General features: G+C 35.2%; 1 protein-coding gene across 5 annotated transcripts in view; it reads left to right on the forward strand.

Annotated features, from left to right (window-relative positions):
- Positions 1–23903, forward strand: part of stai (stathmin) — a 547461-nt gene that overhangs the window by 320705 nt on the left and 202853 nt on the right. The gene's annotated exons all lie outside the window — the stretch shown is intronic.

Here is a 23903-nt window from a genome sequence, read left to right on the forward strand (position 1 = left end):
ATATCGACATAAAGGTGGACCAGGGGTGACTCTAGAATTTGTTTATACGATATGGGTATCAAATGAAAGGTGTTAATGAGTATTTTAAAAGGGAGTGGGCCAGGGGTGACTCTAGAATTTTTTTGTACGATATGGGTATCAAATGAAAGGTGTTAATGAGTTTTTTAAAAATGCGTGGGCCTTAGTTCTATAGGTGGACGCCTTTTCGAGATATCGACATAAAGGTGGACCAGGGGTGACTCTAGAATTTGTTTGTACGATATGGGTATCAAATGAAAGGTGTTAATGAGTATTTTAAAAAGGAGTGTGCCCTAGTTCTATATGTGAACGCCTTTTCGAGATATCGCCATAAACGTGGACCAGGGGTGACTCTAGAATGTGTTTGTACGATATGGGTATCAAATTAAAGGTATTAATGAGGGTTTTAAAAGGGAGTGGTCCTTAGTTGTATATGTGAAGGCGTTTTCGAGATATCTACCAAAATGTGGACCAGGGTGATCCAGAACATCATCTGTCGGGTACCGCTAGTTTATTTATATATGTAATACCACGTACAGTATTCCTTCCAAGATTCCAAGGGCTTTTGAATTCGCCCTGCAAAACTTTTTCATTTTCTTCTACTTAATATGGTAGGTGTCACACCCGTTTTACCAAGTTTTTTTCTAAAGTTATATTTTGCGTCAATAGACCAACACAATTACCATGTTTCATCCATTTTTTCGTATTTGGTATTATTATGGCATTTTTTTCATTTTTCGTAATTTTCGATATCGAAAAAGTGGGCGTGGTCATAGTCGGATTTCGGCCATTTTTTATACCAATACAAAGTGAGTTCAGATAAGTACGTGAACTGAGTTTAGTAAAGATATATCGATTTTTCCTCAAGTTATCGTGTTAACGGCCGAGCGGAAGGACAGACGGTCGACTGTGTATAAAAACTGGGCGTGGCTTCAACCGATTTCGCCCTTTTTCACAGAAAACAGTTATCGTCCTAGTAGCTAAGCCTCTACCAAATTTCACAAGGATTGGTTAATTTTTGTTCGACTTATGGCATTACAAGCATCCTAGACAAATTAAATGAAAAAGGGCGGAGCCACGCCCATTTTGAAATTTTCTTTTATTTTTGTATTTTGTTGCACCATATCATTACTGGAGTTGAATGTTGGCATAATTTACTTATATGCTGTAAAGATATTAACTTTTCTTTTAAAATTTGAATTAAAAAAAATTTTTTTTAAAAAGTGGGCGTGGTCGTTCTCCGATTTTGCTAATTTTTATTAAGCAGACATCAAGAAATAAGAGTAACGTTCCTGGCAAATTTCATCATGATATCTTCAACGACTGCCAAATTACAGCTTGCAAAACTTCTAAATTACCTTCATTTAAAAGTGGGCGGTGACACGCCCATTGTCCAAAATTTTACCAGTTTTCTATTCTGCGTCATAAGCTCAACTCACCTACCAAGTTTCATCGCTTAATGCGTATTTGGTAATGAATTATCGCACTTTTTCGATTTTTCGAAATTTTCGATATCGAAAAAGTGGGCGTGATTATTATCCGATATCGTTCATTTTAAATAGGGATCTGAGATGAGTGCCCAGGAACCTACGTACCAAATTTCATCAAGATACCTCAACATTTTCTCTAGTTATCGTGTTAACGGACAGACGGACGGACGGACGGACATGGATCAATCGAATTTTTTTTCGATACTGATGATTTTGATATATGGAAGTCTATATCTATCTCGATTCGTTTATACCTGTACAACCAACCGTTATGCAATCAAAGTTAATATACTCTGTGAGCTCTGCTCAACTGAGTATAAAAATATTTTTGCGATTCAAGCGGTGATTTTATGAGGCCATAGTAACTCCTTGGACCATAAGAAAATTATTGCAAAACGCAAGCACTGTCTTCTATGACTGGCAATTCATTTCTCCTAGCCATATAAGAAGAAGGGTGCGATAAGATTGTGTCACCGTAGTTTAGACGTCCTGTTGAGCGGGCGGCTTTGCTTTGTACGTGGCTTCATCTTTTCCCCCATTGCTACTGGCAAGCGACTTGAGGATTTTGTTGCGGCTGTGTAGTTTAGATACAACTTCGATGGCATACGCCTTGATGGTGAGAGTGTGACCGAATGTTACTCCTAAGATCTTTGGATGACTGACAATCGGTAGCGCAACAACATCCACGGGAACGTCCAATATTCCACGTCGCAAAACAGAGTGGCCGTGGATTTGGTCGGCTAGGTTCAGATAATTTGCAGTCGTATCTTTTTATACAAAGGGGAAAGGGTGAACCCTCTTTATCTTGGAGTAGAGTGTCGTGGTTGACTGTGTCAAAAGCTTTTGACATCGCTGGTAGTGCTATGCATTTTGCGGAAACCATGCTGATGAGTGGCTAGGCGAAGCTTCGCAGTAAACTGACGGAGCAGGAAGGTTACCAATGTCTTCGCCATTGGCGAACGCAGTGATACCGGTCGTTATGACTCACCTTCGGTAGCCGGTTTCCCAGGTTTGAAAACGTGCGTCAGGTAGATTACTCCCTCAGCACCATGATGTTTTAGCATTGGCATGGCTAGTCCATCTGAACCTATTGATTTAGAAGCTTTGGATTTTTTCATGGCTTCTTCAACCTCTGTGGGGTGATGGTAACGAGTTACACGTCGTGTTGGTGTCTATGCTTCCCTCTGTTTGCACGTCATCTGACCTTGTCTACTCAAGGACGCATTACAAATTGCCGGCAAAAACCGCTCACGCATGTCTTTGAGTCCGCAGAGTCGTATCATTGTGTTTTCGGGTTAGACAAGGATTTGACGATTGACCACGGCTTATCGAAACCCAAGAGAGGTTAGTTATTTCGATGCTCTTCCCAATTGCACGTTTGTATTAATTTACCAGCACGTAGTATTAAAGTTGAGATTCCTAATATGAGTTAAGTTGTCTCGCTAGGTCACGTTAGTACCTGGTGGAATTTCTTTAGAGAATCTTTTAATTAATTTTAAACATATATCAGGTGAGCTGGAATCATAGCGCTGAGCCTGGTGATAATGCAACACAATGGAAATCAATCTATAGATCCCAATGTCGAATCCTGTGTCAGTATATTCGGGGCTTACTGGTTGTTCCCGCATCATCTTAAGCATTCAGCTAATAAGCTCCCTTTCTACAGATCTCCACCTTTCAGTAGTTATCTGTCCGAAAGGATTGCTACGACCAACCAGCGCCACAGTCGGTGACTGCTTTGCCACATCACTCATCTTCTCGAGAAAAGCCGGAGTCTTAGCGTTATCTCCCTTTGGCGTACCTCTTACTTCAATAATTGGCACTTGACAACTTTTGGTGTCCTCCCTCTGACTTGCAGCTTTCGAGGTAGTTGCTACCTCGCTATTGGGGCCATCTAACTCACAGCTTTATGCCCACTTGTCTTGTCTATGCGGCTGCCCTGCATCGCGGATCTGGGCCTGGGTCTTTTCTGCCTCTTGAAAGCAGGCTTGTCACCTTCCGCCGAATGTTGCCTCTTCATTCGGCCATTCGACGCTCCTTCCTCCTCGTACCGGTCGCAGTACCGAGGGTTTCTCGCAACAAACCTTTTGAACTGCTTTCGACGTACTTCTACCACCTTATGAGCCCATTCCAAGCGCACGATCTTCACTTCTTTTGGGTCGACCACGGCGCCCAGGCGCTGGACAATTCTTAGTGCTGCTCTGTACTACTCTGCTACTCTTCTCCACTCTACTACTCCGTTTTCATTTGTATGCTTTTCCAACACGGATGTCATTGAATCAGCACTACTCTCGGTCCCCGAGTCCGACGCATCGCTTAATGCGTTTTTGTCATCCTTGGCTTGCCACTCATTCCTCCCCTTATCATCGTCCTTATTACAATTAGATAATGAGTCGTTCATCTTGGTCGTACCACCACCTGCCCGACAAGGCGGACTCGTTGGTCCAGTATTATAAACGGGCGAAAGAATCGTCCGCCACAGCAGCGCCCCTTACTGTGGTAAGGTTATCAATACTTCCCGACGTGGCCGGTATCGGGAAGGTTCCGTTGTAATACAGCCGAATTTATCCCCTTGCTGCAAATCGTCCAATAGGTCCGCATTATACCCTGTATTAGGGGTTTGGCAGTTCTTGGCCACCGACATCCCGCCGCCCTCCTATGAGGTGAAACCGAGTAGATGCCAGTCCTAAACCGCTAGGAGGCAACTATGGATGGATCAAAAGATCAAGAATACGAGAAAAAAGTTTCCCGCAACATTAATGATGTTTACGTTATGCCAGCTGAATGTATCAAAGAAAATTAAAAAGTATGCCGCTTTCCTATAGCCACCACCCTTTGATAGCGGAGGAAGGAAAGGAGATGCCCTTACTTAGCTGGGAACTTGAAGAGGATAATTATTTGATATTCATTGGTGTTTCAAAATGCCTTCAGTTAGCACTCACAAGAAAAATCTGATGAGATAATGAAAAGCGTGGCCCGAAAAGTCACCCACATTAACCGGAGTAAGTTTTTAATCAATTACTTTCGCAATCCTTTGATGAATGGAATGGGAAATTCGAAAATACTTTTTCCATTCCTTGTAATGTAATTGAAAACAGTTCGATTACATTTCCTATTCCTTTCGAAACTACTGGGAAAGAAATTACAATTACGCAAAGTATTGTTTTTTTTTTTTCAATTACAAACAAAAAATTTTTTGTACTCGAGTCTCAAAAAACGAAATTACTTTGGTATTTTTTTTTTTTGTTTTTTTTTTTTGAGGAATTGAAATGTAATCAATTCCTTTGCTGTGGAGGAAAGGAATTGATTACTTTTTCCAATTACTGAGGAATGTAATAGGTAATGTAATGGAATTGAGTTTACCCAGCTCTGTATGGGACCTAGTTTTGTAAAACACTAGGAAATACATAATCAGCACCATAATTTTAAATTATTTACTTACATTTACTGTCTGTTTAAGAAGGATTTAAAAAATAAGCACCTTAATATTAAAACACCTAACAATAAATTTTGTCAAAGGCCCAGTTTGCATCTGAGTTCCATCTCTCTACCCGCTCCCTAAATCCCTTCAAAAACAGCTAAACAGTAAAACCATGAAAATTGCTTTTCTATAAACGCTAATTTTTACAACAAATATAGGCGACAAGGAACTATTATAAACCATTACGCCATGAGGACTCTTACATTTACTAGAGTAAATAAAGGAAGGAAGGAGAATGAGAACATGAGTGGCTAAGCTGCCGCCGTTTGTATTGTAGCTTTTTACCCTTCCTTACAGAGAAGTAAGTGAATATTTATACTCAGCTACACACACATACTCACACATTAAAGGGCTTTACAACAATGCGGCAAGCTATTAATTTTCATGGCGCCGTCCAGACGTTTTGGACAGCAAACTTTTCAAACCCCTAGCGTACTGATTCAACCATAATAGGCGCATATAAAATGCACAAAATATAAACGTCAACTATATAACAATAGTAGGATGGGAGTAAAAAGCGCATGACTCATATTCGTACTAGCCTGCCTTACTATTTGCTTGTTCGACAAAATAGCAGGAAACAAAAAAAAAAATAATAATAAATAGCATTAAACACCCAAACAATACTAGCTCTTGCAGTTTTTTAGCACCAGGACACCTTTTTATTGTATACCGTTACCACCTTTATAAATTTACAGTTTTACATTTAATAACACGATTGGCTTAAGTTTATACCCTTGTGTCCACCACCTTCATAATTTTAGTTGCTGCAACCACAACACAACAAACAACACCCATGGACATAATAATAAGCCAACTTTTCAACAGTGGACTAACACTGTTTTCCTTCATTTTTATTATAGGATATGTATTTGTTGTCGGGCTTATATTAACAGTTGCACGGGATTTAAATAGGATCAATAGTTTTAAAAATTTATTTAAGCTAATAAATAAAATCATTAAAATTTTGTAAAACATAGATAGTTTGATAAAAAAAAAATTCCAGTAATTTTTTTTTTTTTTTTCAAATAAAAAAAATAGTTTCAAATTCAATTTTTATCTATTTTTTTTTTTATGTATACCATGTAAATATTTTTTTCACATTTGAAAACAAAATATTTTAAAAAATGTTATATAAAATTAATTTATAATCTATCTGTACAAGTTGTGGGTAACAAATTGTTCTTTGAAAAAAAAAAACTTATTTTGAATTTCATACAACTTAAATTTATAGTAAAATTTTACATTTTGTATGCTAAAACGTTAAAACAAAAAACTAAAATTTATAAAACAATATATTTCGATAAAATTTACTTCATACGGCCCGATTCTTAGCGTTACCGGTAAAATAGTACCCAGAACGTTATATAACCGAAAACCGTTACCAGTTGTTTTATTCGCGATTCTGGCCAAAGTGGTAACGCTGTCATCACCGAAAAACTCACCAGTGTCTGTGGTGAAATTTAAAAGTTGGTTTTCTTCCCTTTACCCATGGCGGAACGATTAAAGGTGGCAGCTGAATATAAACTTTTTTTATTTAATTTGATACATTAACTTCCGGCGCAGTACGATTTTGACATTTGTCCATCGAATTTACAAAAACGAAGTACATGGAATTTTTATTTATGTTTGTAGGTATGTCACCATGCTGCCACAGTGTATGGTTCCGTCATGGCTTTACCGAAGATGTGTCACTCGTAGATACGATGTTAACGAATAAACGGGACGATGTGTATATACATATGTACATACATGCATACGTTTTTACATAGCTATATTGTAATATATACTGTGAAAGTATATGGAAACAAATATTTATAGCAAGAGGCAACACTTTTTTACTATTATGTTTACTTATTTGCGCTCACAATTCTTTATTTTTCAGTATTGCCTTTTTCTAAACAACAGCTTTTGTGTGGTTACATCGATGTTACCACCTATTTTAGTGGGTAAACAATTATCCGGCTACTTTCGTGGGCAGAATACCAAAAGGGTACAAAAGCTACCACATGAAGAAAGTTGCCGTGGTGAAGAAAGTTGTTACCACATTAGAATCAGGCTGTTAAAATCAAAACACAAATTTGTTTGTAGTTAAAATTCTTATTTTAATATATTTCTTCTGTACGTGTGTTTGTGACAGAGGTGTTCAATGGGGTTTGAGGATGCTTTAGGTTCATAGTTTGTTCTATGTTTCTCCTTATCTTTCCGGAAAACGAACGGGGGACAATTTTCTTGAAACTTTGTACAGGAGCCAAACCAATTATTTGAAAAACTGGTGCTATAAATCGCATTCAAGAGAAAAAGAAGGAGGAGAGTAAGGTAAGTAAAAAGGGGCAAGGGAGAGGAAGGATAGTGGTATTGGAAATGGAGATAAAACTGCAGATAGGTCGAGAGAAAGATATGAGGAAGAGGGGCCCATTCGCTGGCGGACGGAGATGCAGATATAAAAAAGGTTGAGAGAGTAGAAGAAAAATTTTCGCTAAAGCGAAATGGGAAAGATGCGGAGAACAGAGAGGGATCAAATATTGTGAGAAGTACGGAGAGCAAGAAGATACAATATTTTTTATAGAAGCCTCAATATGACAAATGCCTCTGTTTACTGGGAGAGCAGGGAGAAATGTAACCATGCAGAAGAACTTCTAAACTATATATCTGTGTATATGTTATATATAGAAATGATTGCAAGTTTAAAAATTGTTGCTCTAATTTCACATAGTTTTTTAGACTAAAAAAAAAAAAACAAAAAAATTTAAATTGTCGGTAGGGTGAAACAGGTATTCAGTGCTTGGAATAGACATTCGATACATGAGGAATTGAAGTGAGAGAGGTAGAGAGAGTGGTAGTAGAAGAGGAAGAAGTAATAGAACTGCGAGTGTGAGTGGGTCCCCAAAGTGGGTCTAGGAGTGGAAGTGGGAATAGTAATAGGAGTAGCAATTGAAGTGCGATTGAAATTGGGATTGGGATTCCGAAAGAGAGTGGGAGTAGGAGTTAGAGTTGGAGTGAGAGTTGGAGTGAGAGTGGGAATGGGTGTGAGAGACACAGGGTAGGAGTGGGAGTGAAGCTACGAGCGGAAGTGAGAATGGGTTTGGCAGTGAGAGCGTGATAAACGGAATAAGGGATGGACAAGAAGAAAAATGGAACATAAAGTAGAAGTGAAAAGGGGAAGCGAGGTCCTTGTTTTAAATGTAGGCAAACCAGTTCCCGGGCAGAACAAAGTCCTCCCGGGTAGTTTCGTATTTTGATCAAAACTTTCTAAATTGCTATAATTGCTTTTTATTTTTTCCAGTTCCAGTTTTTTTTTTTTAATCCAACAAAAACTTCGAATTATTTACATATTATGATTTTGAGTAAAACCAAATACTAAAAGCTGAATTTTAATGAAAAGCACGAAAATTTGCACAACAAACAAATTTAAGTAAAAAACAGGATGTTGATTTTCAACTGAGATTGACTGTATGTTTACTTTTTATCACAATTTCACTCATTTGGTGTTGTTGTTATTCTATAGAAGTTGTATACTACCTGTCTCGTGTGCGGCATGCTAAAGAGGTTGCACAAGAAACGAGACGCCATTTTATGACAAAGCGGCGACAATAAATAAAAATTTACAAAGTAAAAAACAACAACATACATATAAGAAAATAAGTAAAGAAATTGGCTAAAGACACGTTACAAAATGTGAAGGTAAATGCCGGTAAGTTCGGTCAACTGGCCGGTAGACATAATCATCATAACAGTAAATATCAATCTTCCATTCCCCAATTATGGAATGAACGTCGAGCCAAACTTACTAAGATAATCGCACGACAAAGGGCTATTTGTCGCCAAGTTTGTCAATAATGGCGCTCCTTCACTATTTTGAATTATCGATAAGAGGATATTCATACATATGTTTTAACGTCCATATGCAGGATAAATATGTAATCGTATTGACAGCTCATGTAGCCCTCAAGTTTTGTGCGTCATAAGAAACGTGAGCTCACCTCAACGGTGACGTGATGAGGGTTGCTGTAGTGTTTTGTCAACTGAAATGTCTTGTCATGTGACGCAAATAGCAAATATAGGTGCCACATCTAAAGCGATTAACTTAATGGGCCTTTGAAGTTAATAAATAAAATTGACTAAAGCAGACATAGCATCCCAACGCGTGTATCATAGAAGTTTTAGCTTAGATATCTCCGCTTCGTTTGCTAATGTACACCGAGGGCTCCCATGCAATTGCTCCGTATGGCTCCCAACAATATCACTTTAGCTCAGGCTAGCTCCCAACAACAATCAAATCCATATATGTAGAATAACATGCAAAATAATAACAACATGCTTTGAAACTCCAATTTTAAATATATCAAAGTACTTTTTGTCGACCTTGTTGTCGTTTGACTCCGTTATTCAAGTCCCTTGAGCATTCTTGCTGTACACCACTGACATTAACTAGAACCTCACTCACATATAATTTAGTTTTATTTAACTTAATGAAGTCCATTTAATAAAAAACAGAGCTACAGAACTTGTAATTTATATTTGTTAAAGCATTGTTTTGTTGCTCCTAGGTTTTGTGTTAAGAGCATCGGAGAGCAAACTCACTCCTTTAAAGGCTCGTTGTGATCAAATGTGGGGCCTGACGTAGTGTGTTTTGCTTGTGTTGAGTTGCCACCAAAACCATAAACAACTCCTAAATACTCGCGTAATTATTGAAGGAGATATAAGATTTAGTCCTCTATAGACAGTCTTATAATTTTTGGAAAAATTGTTTTTAGTTTCTCTCAGTGAGAAACTTTTATTTATGCAAGGTAAGAGTCTCTCGGATAAAGAAACATATAAGGATGAGATGTTAAGTAAACCCCCATTAAAGAGGAAATAAATAAACAGCAAAACAAAGCAAAATAGTGGAACAATTTCTCTGTCTTTAATAATAAAATTATCGTCGGTTCAAAAAAGAAAACCATATTTGGTTAAGCAGTTTTGTAGTGAAATAAATTAGTTGGGTTAAAATTTATTTGACTACAAAACTGCATACCTAAAAATGGTTTTCTTTTTTGAACTTATCGTAGGTTTTTTGATTATTGAAGACGGAAATTTGAAGTTTTTTTAACCGTTTCCTACAATAAATTTTATTGTACACAAAACCGAAACGACGCAGTGAAAATATTTTACAACTCTTAAACCATCAAATTTTTTCTAACACGTTTTAAAACTAAAAAAAGAACTAAAATAATTTGCTCAAGATTCCTAGTAAAAATTTCAAAGCTGCCATGAAATTTTTAGAACATTTCTCAAATTTTGGGAAATGTTTTTCAAATTAAACAAAACTGCCTTTTCAAGAATTGTCTAAAAATTTTCGAAAGTACATACAAAAAAATTGCTATTTTCACGAAGTTCTTTTAACACTTTTTGAATTTTCGAAGAAATCTTTGAAATTAAACAAAACTGCTACCTGAAGAATTTTTCAAAAATTACCAGTAAGTACTCCGAAATTTTATTGCAAATTTTTAAACACTTGGAGAATTTTCGAATTTTTTCAAAAACATTTTTATTCAAGAATTTTCTCAAAGTGCCCAGTAAAAATTTAGAAATTTTCATAAAGATAATTGAACACTTTTAAATTTTTCGAAAACTCTTTGAAATTAAGCAAAACTGCATACAAGAATTTTCTACAAACTCACAGTAAAACTTTCCAGCTTCATAAAATACCCAGTAAAAATTGTTAAACATTCTTAAACTATCAAATTATTTCAAAAGCACTTGAAATTAATAAAATATTATCACCCTTATCGCGAAGTTCACGCGGAAAAGTGTTCGCCTTCACTTCTTTTGTTCGGCTGAACTTTTTCCGCCCATCGGCAATTTCGGGCCATCAAGAGTTCACTTCGAAACAGCTGATGATCTATTGTAAATTGGCAGTGAACAAATAATTTATTTACAGTTGTGTAAATTTTGTAACCAAGCATATATTTCATTAAAATACAACAAAAATAGAAATAAAAAATTTATAAAATAATGTTCAATATTGCACTTAGGTTGGTATTGATTGAGCGGGAGGAGAATATGTAAATGTGAAAGCAATTCGGAGGCAATTAAGGGACAGTTCTAACCCTTTGGAGCTAAATTATTCACTGTAAGCTAAAAATTACTATTTTCAGCACTTTTGAATAACAAGCTAATTTTTTTTCAATTAGTTTTCGCCAATATTACAGGCTAAACAAGCCGGTATTCTAATGTTTGCTAGATATTCTTACCAACTCCTTGCCACCATTAAAGCAAACATTTGGAGTTCCACCAATTGTAAAGTTGAGTACATGTCTGCGTTTTTGCATAGGGAAAAGGCAAAGGAAAGGACCAGGAAGTGGGTCTGAGCCAACCTTGTTTCAGTGAGGTGCTCAACATTTTGGAACTGTTGCTTTGTTCACAATGGATAACTTGACCGACTGATACGTTGTCATAAAAAATAGAATTTACATACTTAGCAATACAGGGATTTCACTCTTTTCCACTCATCTTCCAATTGTGCATTATTTATTGATTTATTTCTAATAACAAAAGTACATATAATTATAAGAGTATCAAATTTCAAAACAAAAAATTACTTACATTTTGTTTCTCCTCGTCCTCGCCCGAACAAAGAGTTGCCGATAAGGTGAAATCTTTTTCGAACACGAAAAATTTTTTCGCCACCCTCTGCGATAGGGTGAACAAAAACTGTGAATATTTCCAGAATTTCTTTCAAATCGTTTTTAGTTAATAATTTTTGAAAGTGCCCAATAAATGAAATTTTCTAAAGACTATCTTTTCTGTGATTTTTCGAAAACCTTTTAAAATCTGATAGAAGATTTTGCAAAACATTCCGGGCAAAACTTCCGGGAAAACCCAGTAAAAATTTATAAACAATTCTTATACTACGAAATTTTTTCGAAAACGTTTTGAAATGAAAAATTACTCAAAGAATTTTCTAAAGACTCCTAGTAAAAGTCTCAAAGCTTCTGTGAAAGTTTTTAACATTTTTGTGAAATCAAACAGAAACTTGCGTTTTTCTTTTCTCCATTTATAGATACATTGCAGGTTTTTCTCTTTTCCCTTCTTTTTTTTTTGTTGTGAAGTGCTGTCTGCGTTGAGATTGCATTTATCGTTGCTGCATATCCCTTTTACATTGGTATTTTTAACAATTTTCGAGAAGTCTGTTAATTGCGAAATTAAATTCGTTTGCAGAATTTTATGTTGTTTGCTTTCTATTCTCTTTTTTTATTTCTTTATTCCTTTTTTTAATTTTTTATGCAAATATTGCAACAGAGCGCGCTTTCGTTGCAGTTCTTAGAAAGCACTGTGTAGTAATAGCGCGCATTTGGAATGTAATTTTTATACCTTTCATGAAAATGAAATGGTATATTAATTTCGTCACGAAACCGAAAATTGTAAGTCCTTAAAGGAAAATAGATAGACCCACCATTAAGTATATCGAAATAATCAGGTTGAAGAGCTGAGTTGATTTAGCCATGTCCGTCTGTCCGTCTGTCTGTTTGTATGCAAACTAGTCCCTCAATTTTTGAGATATCTTGATAAAATTTGGTGAGCGGGTGTATTTGGGTGTCCGATTAGACATTTGTCGGAACCGACTGGATCGGACCACAATAGCATATATCCTCCATACAACCGATTTTTCAGAAAAAGAGGATTTTTGTAATATCTTACCCAATTAAACAGATTGAAGCTTCAAACTTCACCATATACTTTCCCATATTGCACATATTGTTGCCTGAAAAAATTTATGAGATCGGTCGTATATATAGTATATATCCCCCACAACCGATTGTTCAGATAAGGAACTTTTCGTAATTACTGCTAGAGCTAGAGGCTTCATATTTCAACGAATGCTTACGTATATAGCATATATTGTTGTCTAAAAAAATCATAAAGGTCGGTGGTATATATAGTATATATATGGTGGTATATATAGTATATATATATAGTATATATATATATATTTTCGCAAATTTTAGCCCCATTTTAACAGCTAGAAGCTTCAAATTTCACCGAATACTTACGTATATAGCATATATTGTTGTCTGAAAAAATCATAGAGATCGGTTGTATATATAGTATATATCTCATACAATCGATTGTTCAGATAAGAAACTTTTCGCAATTTCTACCCCCATTTTAACAGCTATAAGCTTCAAATTTCACCGATTGCTTACGTATATAGTATGTATTGTTGTGTCAAAATATCATAGAGATCGGTGATATATATAATATATATATGATGGTATATATAGTATATATATATAGTATATATTTTTTTTTTTACGCTTTCGGCCACATTTTAACAGCTAGAAGCTTCAAATTTCACCAAATGCTTACGTGTATAGCATATATTGATGTCTGAAAACATCATTGAGATCGGTGGTATACATAGTATATATCTCATACAACCGATTGTTCAGATAAGAAACTTTGCGCAATTTCTGCCCCGTTTTAACAGCTAGAAGCTTCAAATTTCACAAAATGCTTACGTATATAGCATATATTGTTGTCTGAAAAAATCATAGAGATCGGTGGTATATATATTATATACTTCATATAAACTGTCATTTTGACCCCTTTTTTACGGCTAGAAGCTTCAAAATTCATCAAATTTCATCAAATAGTTACGTTTACGTCATATATTTTTGAAATACGTGATTCGTAGTCATAGTTTTTACATGCAGACCACAAAAAACGTGAAGCTTTGCATCCTCACACAGATTACCTACCTATTTTTTATTTTATATTTATCTTAAAAATCGTTTAGATATGTTCAAATTTCACCAAATGCTTACGTGTATAGCATTTATTGTTGTCTGAGAAAATCATAGATACCGGTGGTACATATAGTATATATCCCTTACAACCGATTGTTCAGATAAGAAACTTTGCGCAATTTCTTCCCCCTTTTAACAGCTAGAAGCTTCAAATTTCACCAACTGCTTACGTGTATAGCATATATTGTTGTCTGAAAAAATCATTGAGATCGGTGGTATATATAGTATATATCTCATACAACCGATTGTTCAGTTAAGAAACTTTGCGCAATTTCTGCCCCTTTTTAACAGCTAGACGCTTCAAATTTCACCATATGCTTACGTATATAGCATATATTGTTGTCTGAAAAAATTATAGAGATCGGTGGTATATATATTATATACCCCATATAAACTCTAATTTTTGCCCCCTTTTTACGGCTAGAAGCTTCAAAATTCATCAAATTTCATCAAATAGTTACGTTTACGTCATATATTGTTGAAATACGTGATTCGTAGTCATAGTTTTTACACTCAGACCACAAAAAACCTGAAACTTTGGATCCTCACACAAAGTACCTACCTGTTTTTATACCTTTCATGAAAATGAAATGGTATATTAATTTCGTCACGAAACCGCAAATTGTAAGTCCTTAAAGGAAAATAGATAGACCCACCATTAAGTATACCGAAATAATCAGGTTGAAGAGCTGAGTTGATTTAGCCATGTCCGTCTGTCCGTCTGTCTGTTTGTATGCAAACTAGTCCCTCAATTTTTGAGATATCTTGATAAAATTTGGTGAGCGGGTGTATTTGGGTGTCCGATTAGACATTTGTCGGAACCGACCGGATCGGTATATCCTCCATACAACCGATTTTTCAGAAAAAAAGGATTTTTGTAATATCTTACCCAATTTAACAGATTGAAGCTTCAAACTTCACCATATACTTTCGTATATTGCACATATTGTTGCCTGAAAAAATTTATGAGATCGGTCGTATATATAGTATATATCCCCCACAACCGATTGTTCAGATAAGGAACTTTTCGTAATTACTGCCCTATTTTAAGAGCTAGAGGCTTCAAATTTCAACGAATGCTTACGTATATAGCATATATTGTTGTCTAAAAAAATCATAAAGATCGGTGGTATATATATGGTGGTATATATAGTATATATGTATATATAGTATATATGTGTATATAGTATATATATATATATTTTCGCAAATTTTAGCCCCATTTTAACAGCTAGAAGCTTCAAATTTCACCGAATACTTACGTATATAGCATATATTGTTGTCTGAAAAAATCATAGAGATCGGTTGTATATATAGTATATATCTCATACAACCGATTGTTCAGATAAGAAACTTTTCGCAATTTCTACCCCATTTTAACAGCTATAAGCTTCAAATTTCACCGATTGCTTACGTATATAGCATATATTGTTGTCTGAAAAAATCATAGAGATCGGTTGTATATATAGTATATATCTCATACAACCGATTGTTCAGATAAGAAACTTTTCGCAATTTCTACCCCATTTTAACAGCTATAAGCTTCACATTTCACTGATTGCTTACGTATATAGCATATATTGTTGTCTGAAAAAATCATAGAGATCGGTTGTATATATAGTATATATCTCATACAACCGATTGTTCAGATAAGAAACTTTTCGCAATTTCTACCGCATTTTAACAGCTATCAGCTTCAAATTTCACCGATTGCTTACGTATATAGTATGTATTGTTGTGTCAAAAAATCATAGAGATCGGTGATATATATAATATATATATGATGGTATATATAGTATATATATATTTTTTTTACGATTTCGGCCCCATTTTAACAGCTAGAAGCTTCAAATTTCACCAAATGCTTACGTGTATAGCATATATTGATGTCTGAAAACATCATTGAGATCGGTGGTATAAATAGTATATATCTCATACAACCGATTGTTCAGATAAGAAACTTTGCGCAATTTCTGCCCCGTTTTAACAGCTAGAAGCTTCAAATTTCACAAAATGCTTACGTATATAGCATATATTGTTGTCTGAAAAAATCATAGAGATCGGTGGTATATATATTATATACTTCATATAAACTGTCATTTTGACCCCTTTTTTACGGCTAGAAGCTTCAAAATTCATCAAATTTCATCAAATAGTTACGTTTACGTCATATATTTTTGAAATACGTGATTCGTAGTCATAGTTTTTACATGCAGACCACAAAAAACGTGAAGCTTTGCATCCTCACACAGATTACCTACCTATTTTTATACCTTTCATTAAAATGAAATGGTATATTAATTTCGTCACGAAACCGAAACTTGTAAGTCCTTAAAGGAAAATAGATAGACCCACCATTAAGTATACCGAAATAATCAGGTTGAAGAGCTGAGTTGATTTAGCCATGTCCGTTTGTCCGTCTGCCCGTCAGTTAAGTATGTACTTTCGATTTTAAATAAAACAATATACTTTATTTGTATCTATATGTACTTTAATGAATTCTAAACTGAAGTTCATATGCTTCAGTGTAATAGAAGACTAACTTATTTCTATGCTTAATCGTCTATTTATATGCTCTGGTTTCTTTTGTTTAGTGGCTGCTGATAATGTTCAAAAAAAGGATCTTGCTGATAATGTTTAAGTAGAAATCTTATCTATGCTTACAATGGTTGAATAGGAATCTTTTGTTCGCTGATAATATTTTATTTGGTTTTGTTTATGTTTTGTTTATGTTTGTATTTGGTTTATGTTTAAATAGAAATCTTATCTTTGCTTACAATGTTTTGGTTTCTGATAATGGTTAATAGATAGATAGACAATGTTTAAAGAGGACCATACTTTTTATGTAAACTACTGATTCTATATCATACATGGGATGATGTTATCGGTACAGTAGTGTATTTTCTGTTGCACTAACTCTCCTCCCTCTTAAAATTAAATGTCCTCATTTACAATTTGGACTCTAGTAATTTTTGTTTTCTTTCTTCATGGTCTTTTTATACTCAGTTGAGCAGAGCTCACAGAGTATATTAAGTTTGATTGGATAACGGTTGGTTGTACATATATAAAGGAATCGAGATAGATATAGACTTCCATATATCAAAATAATCAGGATCCAGAAAAAATTTGATTGAGCCATGTCCGTCCGTCCGTCCGTCCGTCCGTTAACACGATAACTTGAGTAAATTTTGAGGTATCTTGATGAAATTTGGTATGTAGGTTCCTGAGCACTCACCTCAGATCGCTATTTAAAATGAACGATATCGGACTATAACCACGCCCACTTTTTCGATATCGAAAATTTCGAAAAACCGAAAAAATGCGATAATTCATTGCCAAAGGCGGTTAAAGCGATGAAACTTGGTAAATGGGTTGACGTTATGACGCAGAATAGAAAATTAGTAAGATTTTGGATAATGGGCGTGGCACCGCCCACTTTTACAAGAAGGTAATTTAAAAGTTTTGCAAGCTGTAATTTGGCAGTCGTTGAAGATATCATGATGAAATTTGGCAGGAACGTTACTACTATTACTATATATGTGCTAAATAAAAATTAGCAAAATTGGATGAAGAACACGCCCACTTTTAAAAAAAAATTTTTTTTAAATTCAAATTTTAACAAAAAATTTAATATCTTTACTGTATATAAGTAAATTAAGTCAAAATTCAACTCCAGTAATGATATGATGCAACAAAATACAAAAATAAAAGAAAATTTCAAAATGGGCGTGGCTCCGCCCATTTTCATTTAGTGTGTCTAGAATACTTTTAATGCCATAAGTCGAACAAAAATTTACCAATCCTTTTGAAATTTGGTAGGAGCATAGATTCTATGACGTTAACTCTTCTCTGTGAAAATGTGCGAAATCGGTGGAAGCCACGCCCAGTTTTTATACACAGTCCACCGTCTGTCCTTCCGCTCGGCCGTTAACACAATAACTTGAGCAAAAACTGATATATCTTTACTAAACTTAGCCCACGTACTTATCTGAACTCACTTTATCTTGGTATAAAAAATGGCCGAAATCCGACCATAACCTCGCCCACTTTATCGATATCGAAAATTACGAAAAATTAAAAAAATGCCATAATTCTATACCAAATACGAAAAAAGGGATGAAACATGGTAACTGGATTGGTTTATTGACGCAAAATATAACTTTGGAAAAAACTTTGTAAAATGGGTGTGACACCTACCATATTAAGTAGAAGAAAATGAAAAAGTTCTACAAGGCGAAATCAACAGCCCTTGGAATCTTGGCAGGAATACTGTTAGTGTTATTGAATATATAAATAAATTAGCAGTACCCGACAGATGATTTTCTGGATCACCTGATCCACATTTGGTCGATATCGCGAGAACGCCTTCACATATACATCTAAGGGCCACTCGCTTTTAAAACCCTCATCAATACCTTTAATTTGATATCCGTATCGCACAAACACATTCTAGAGTCAACCCTGGTCCACCCTAATGGCGATATCTCGAAAAGGCGGGCACCTATAGACCTAATGCCCACTCCCTCTTAAAATGCTCAGTAACACCTTTCGTTTGATACCCATATCGTAAAAACATTCTAGAGTCACCCCTGGCCCACCCTAATGGCGATATCTCGAAAAGGCGTCCACCTATAGACCTAATGTCCACTCCCTCTTAAAATGCTCAGTAACACCTTTCCTTTGATACCCATATCGTACAATCATTCTAGAGTCACCCCTGGCCCACCCTAATGGCGATATCTCGAAAAGGCGTCCACCTATAGACCTAGTGCCCACTCCCTCTTAAAATGCTCAGTAACACCTTTCGTTTGATACCCATATCGTACAAACATTCTAGATTCACCCCTGGCCCACCCTAATGGCGATATCTCGAAAAGGCGTCCACCTATAGACCTAATGCCCACTCCCTCTTAAAATGCTCAGTAACACCTTTCGTTTGATACCCATATCGTACAAACATTCTAGAGTCACCCTTGGTCAACCTTTATGGCGATATCTCGAAAAGGCGTCCACCTATAGAACTGAGGATTACTCCCTTTTAAAATACTCATTACCACCTTTCATTTGATACCCATATCATACAAACACATTCTAGAGTCACCCTGGCCCACCCTAATGGCGATATCTCGAAAAGGCGCCCACCTATAGACCTAATGCCCACTTTCTCTTAAAATGCTCAGTAACACCTTTCGTTTGATACCCATATCGTACAAACATTCTAGAGTCACCCCTGGCCCACCCTAATGGCGATATCTCGAAAAGGCGTCCACCTATAGACCTAGTGCCCACTCCCTCTTAAAATGCGCAGTAACACCTTTCGTTTGATACCAATATCGTAAAAACATTCTAGAGTCACCCTTGGTCCACCTTTATGGCGATATCTCGAAAAGGCGTCCACCTATAGAACTAAGGATTGCTCCCTTTTAAAATACTCATTACCACCTTTCATTTGATACCCATATCGTACAAACACATTCCAGAGTCACCCCTGGCCCACCCTAATGGCGATATCTCGAAAAGGCGTCCACCTATGGACCTAATGCCCACTCCCTCTTAAAATGCTCAGTAACACCTTTCGTTTGATACCCATATCGTACAAACACATTCTAGAGTCACCCCTGGCCCACCCTAATGGCGAAATTTCGAAAAGGCGTCCACCTATAGACCTAATGCCCACTCCCTCTTAAAACGCTCAGTAACACCTTTCATTTGATTCCCATATCGTACAACTAGAGACACCCCTGGTCCACCTTTATGGCGATATCTCGAAACGGCGTCCACCTAGGGAACTAAGGATCACTCCTTTTCAAAATACTCATTAACAGCTTTCATTTGATACCCATATCGTACAAACATATTCTAGAGTCACCCCTAGTCCACCTTTATGGGGATTTCTCGAAAAGGCGTTCACCTATAGAACTAAAGCCCATTCCCTTTTAAAATACTCATTATCACCTTTCATTTGATACCCATATCGTACAAACACATTCTAGAGTCAGCCCTGGTCCACCTTTATAGCGATATCCCTAAATGGCGTCCATCCATAGAACTATGGCCTACTCTCTCTTAAAATACTCTTTAATACATTCCATTTGATACACATGTCATACAACCACATTCCAGGGTTACCCTAGGTTCATTTTCCTACATGGTGATTTTCCTTATTTTGTCTCCATAGCTCTCAACTGAGTATGTAATGTTCGGTTACACCCGAACTTAGCCTTCCTTACTTGTTGACATTGTATTAGTGCTCTTTGATAAAGTATATTCCTTCTCCTTACTCTAAATTCTAATAATAGTTTGGTTATTGTGATTAATAGGGTTATAATTAATATAGTTATAAATGTAGTCTTGATTGGATTTTGTTCAATTGGTACAAATATGGATAATATTTCGTCTAGATTATTGAACTTGTATTCTGATTGAGATTCCAAGTATTCTAATATATCTAGATTTTCTTTATGCTTTTTATGGAGTATTTTTACCATAGTTTCCCTAATGTTTATATATACTTCGTTATTTAATGTTATATTGGTTTTGAAATAAATTGAAAAATCTCCATCTAAAATCTCGTTGCTTAATATATTCAATCCGCTAATAATAATGTTTCCGTTACCATAATTAATAAAGGGTGGATTCTTTTCTTTTATCATTTTACATTGAGCATTATTTTTCTCTAATATTTGTATTGTACATCCGTCCTTTTTATTCTGCTTACATATAGTTTGATCTATAAAATCTTTACATTTATTGATTCTTACTTATTGATTTCCTTTACATAAAGCAATATTTTTATCCATAACTAATTTTCCTTTTTTTGAAGCTAATGAGTGGATGTAGAATTGTTCACATTTTTCTTTGATTTTTGGGTATTTGTAAACTGTTACAAAGTTTTGTTTGAATTTAACAATTTTAATTTCTGCATATTCTAAAATATTTATGGTTAAAACATTTGTTTTTTCTTTCGCAATGATTTCTGTAATTTCTTCTAAGTCCAATGAAGTTGACAGGAAGTTGTTATTTTTTGCTAAATTAATTGTAGTTAGGAGAGTATTAAGTTCATTGTAGACTTCTGTGAGTATTAATTTTTCAGAGAAATCCTTGGGGTTTAATTTGTTTAACATTTTTTCGAAATTACTATTTATTATTTTTTGTTTATTGTGCCCCTCAATTAGTTGATTGATTCTTGTCTGTATCTCTACTTCATCATCGTGGTCTGGTGTACCTGTTATCCATTTTAATATCGTCCCTAAAGCGTTTAATCCTCTTTTAAATCTATTAACTGGATTAATCTGTTTTATTAATATTTCAATTTTTCGGTGTAATATTTTCACTTCAGGATTTGAATCTAAATTATATTTTGAGTTTAATATATTTTGGTAAGGTGTTAATATTCTAGTTAAATTTGTAATATGATATAAATAATCATAGCTATCAAATATAAAAGCTGGATTCGTTTCTATTGATATATAATCTTTTCCTTTCAGGTCTGTAATACTTGTGTCTGAACTAATTCTGTTTATGCACAGCAAGATTATTATTATTGTGAGATTCATTTCTAGTTCGTACGGATGTTATCTTTGTGTATTATTCTTTTATCAGTTGTTGTGACTGTTTTACCGTTATCCTGTTCAATTATTTTTTTCATAAATCTATCGTGTTTTTTATATCTTCGGCTTCTCTTAACGTAAATAATATCACCTTTCTCGTAAATAATTTGTTTGTTCGGTGCCTTCTGTTGGGTGATATCTCTTTCTTGCTTATAACGAATTCTGTTTCTGATGACTGTATAGTCGTATCCTCCCCTGTTGAAAAAAACGTCCTCGGGTTTATGTCCTGTGACCGAGTGAATGGTTTTATTGTACTGTCGTACTGCTTCGAATATTACCTCTTCGTGTTTACCTTTGGTTTCCTTTACTAGTAAGTTAGTTAGCTCCACTATTGTGCTGTGCGTCCGCTCTACTTGACCGTTCGTTGTCGAATGTTGTGGTGGCACTGCTGTGTGCTGTATATGTAGTCGATCGTATAAGGATTTTGCTACTACATTAACATATGTCGGGTCGTTATCAGTTGTTAGGTTCGTTGCGTATGGGAATATTTGGGATAGTATTTCATTCAAATATATGTATGAGTTTTTCTTATCTGGTATTTTTCTTATATAGCAGAATTTTGAGTATCTATCTACTGTAGTTATATATATTTGGTTGTCCATAAAAAATGTATCCATGTGCAGATGTGTACCTGCTTCATTTGGTATTGGTGTTTTTCCGTAAAGTAATTTATTAGGACGTCTGTCGTATTTACATTTTTTACATATCTCACATATTTGTGCTGCCTTCTTTGCCATATCTCGCATGTTAGGCCAGTAATAGCTCTCAGACAGTTCTTTTATATTATTTCTATAATTTCTATGTGCTCTTCTGTGTATTTGTTCAACTATCTCATTCTGTTCATTTTCGTCAGTGATGTCTCTGACTAATGCATTTGTTATTATAAAAGTAGTGGTTGGGAAAGTTTGTACTAGTGTAGTTTTTATTTTGTATAGAATTTCTTCGGTAGTGATTATGGCGTTAATATTGTTTGGGTGTGTAGTACGCCTTTAATATCACTTATCAATTGTTCTATAGTTGTGAAGTATATGGCATGTCTAAATTTTCCGAATATATTTTTACTTTCTATTCTTACTAATCCATTGTTAGTTTGGATAATAATTTGATTATTAAAATGGTTTAAGCTAGTGCCTACCCTTCTTATGGTTTCAGTGGGTGAGCTGAGTTGAGAGTGCTGCGATTCTGAGTCGGTTAATTGATTAATTTGTTGCCGACTTAGTGCATCCGCAACGATGTTTTGAGAACCTGGTTTGTATACCAATTTGGCACCGTATTATTCTATTTGGGTTTTCCACCTTTTTAGTTTATTATTAGGGTTCTTCTCTGAAATAGAGTAGGTTAAGGACTGATGATCCGTATAGATTGTAAGGTCTGATCGTCCATATAAATAGTTTCTGAGTTTTTGTAGTGCCCAAATTATGGCTAATAACTCTTTTTCGTTTGTGCTATATTTTTGTTCCGTCTCGCTTAGTGTTCTGGATATAAAACAAATGGGATTTCTACCTTGGGATAACACAGCTCCTATGGCAAAATTACTTGCGTCCGTGGTTAAATCAAAGGGTTTATTGAAATCGGGTTGAAAGAGTTCGACTTGTGCTTGTAATTCCTTTTTTAATATATTCATCGCTTTTATGGCTTCCTCATCTAATTTTATTTGCATTCTTTCACTTTGCTTTTTCTTTACGATACCGTTTTCTCCTCTTAAAAACAATGTTAGGGGTTTGGTAATCTTGGCGTAGTCTTTGATGAATTTTCTATAATATCCTGCTAGCCCTAAAAATGATCTTAATTCTTTCAGATTCATAGGCACAGGGTAGTTTTTTATGGTTTCAATTTTTTGTGGGTCTACAGTTATTCTGTTATGTTTAATAATATGTCCTAAATATTCAGTGCTGTCTTTGAAAAAATGAGATTTTTCATATGAAATCTTCATATTTGCTTGACGCAGTGCATTTATAACAATTCTTATGTGTTCCATATGTTCATCATGTGAGGATGAATATATTAACACATCGTCTATATATACATGTACGAATTTTCCTATGTAATTTCTTAATATGTCATCTACGCATCTTTGAAATATTGAAGGTGCATTCTTTAGTCCAAACGGCAGCCTTAAGAATTCATATTTTGCTCCGTTTATGCTAAAGGCTGTCTTTTCGGTGTCTGACTCCTTGATTTTTATCTGATGGAAACCTGCTTCCAAATCTAGGGTTGTAAAAACAGTTGCTTTACCTAAATTCTGTATTGTCATGTTGACATCAGGTATGGGATATCTATCGGTAATGGTTTCGCTATTCAATTTCTGGAAGTCTATGACCATTCTTCTCTTAGGGTTTCCTAACTCGTCAGTTCCTTTCTTTGGTACAGTCCAAACGGGTGAGTTATAGGGACTCTTACTGGGTTTAATTATATTATTCTCTAGCATTTTATTTATTTCTTTATTTATGAAATTATTGTCTGAAAAGGGGTAAGGGTACTGTTTCGTCCATATTGGCTCTTCAGTTTTAGT

The sequence above is a fragment of the Eurosta solidaginis genome, chromosome 2 (genome assembly GCF_040869045.1).
Source record: "Eurosta solidaginis isolate ZX-2024a chromosome 2, ASM4086904v1, whole genome shotgun sequence".
Taxonomy (NCBI): domain Eukaryota; kingdom Metazoa; phylum Arthropoda; class Insecta; order Diptera; family Tephritidae; genus Eurosta; species Eurosta solidaginis.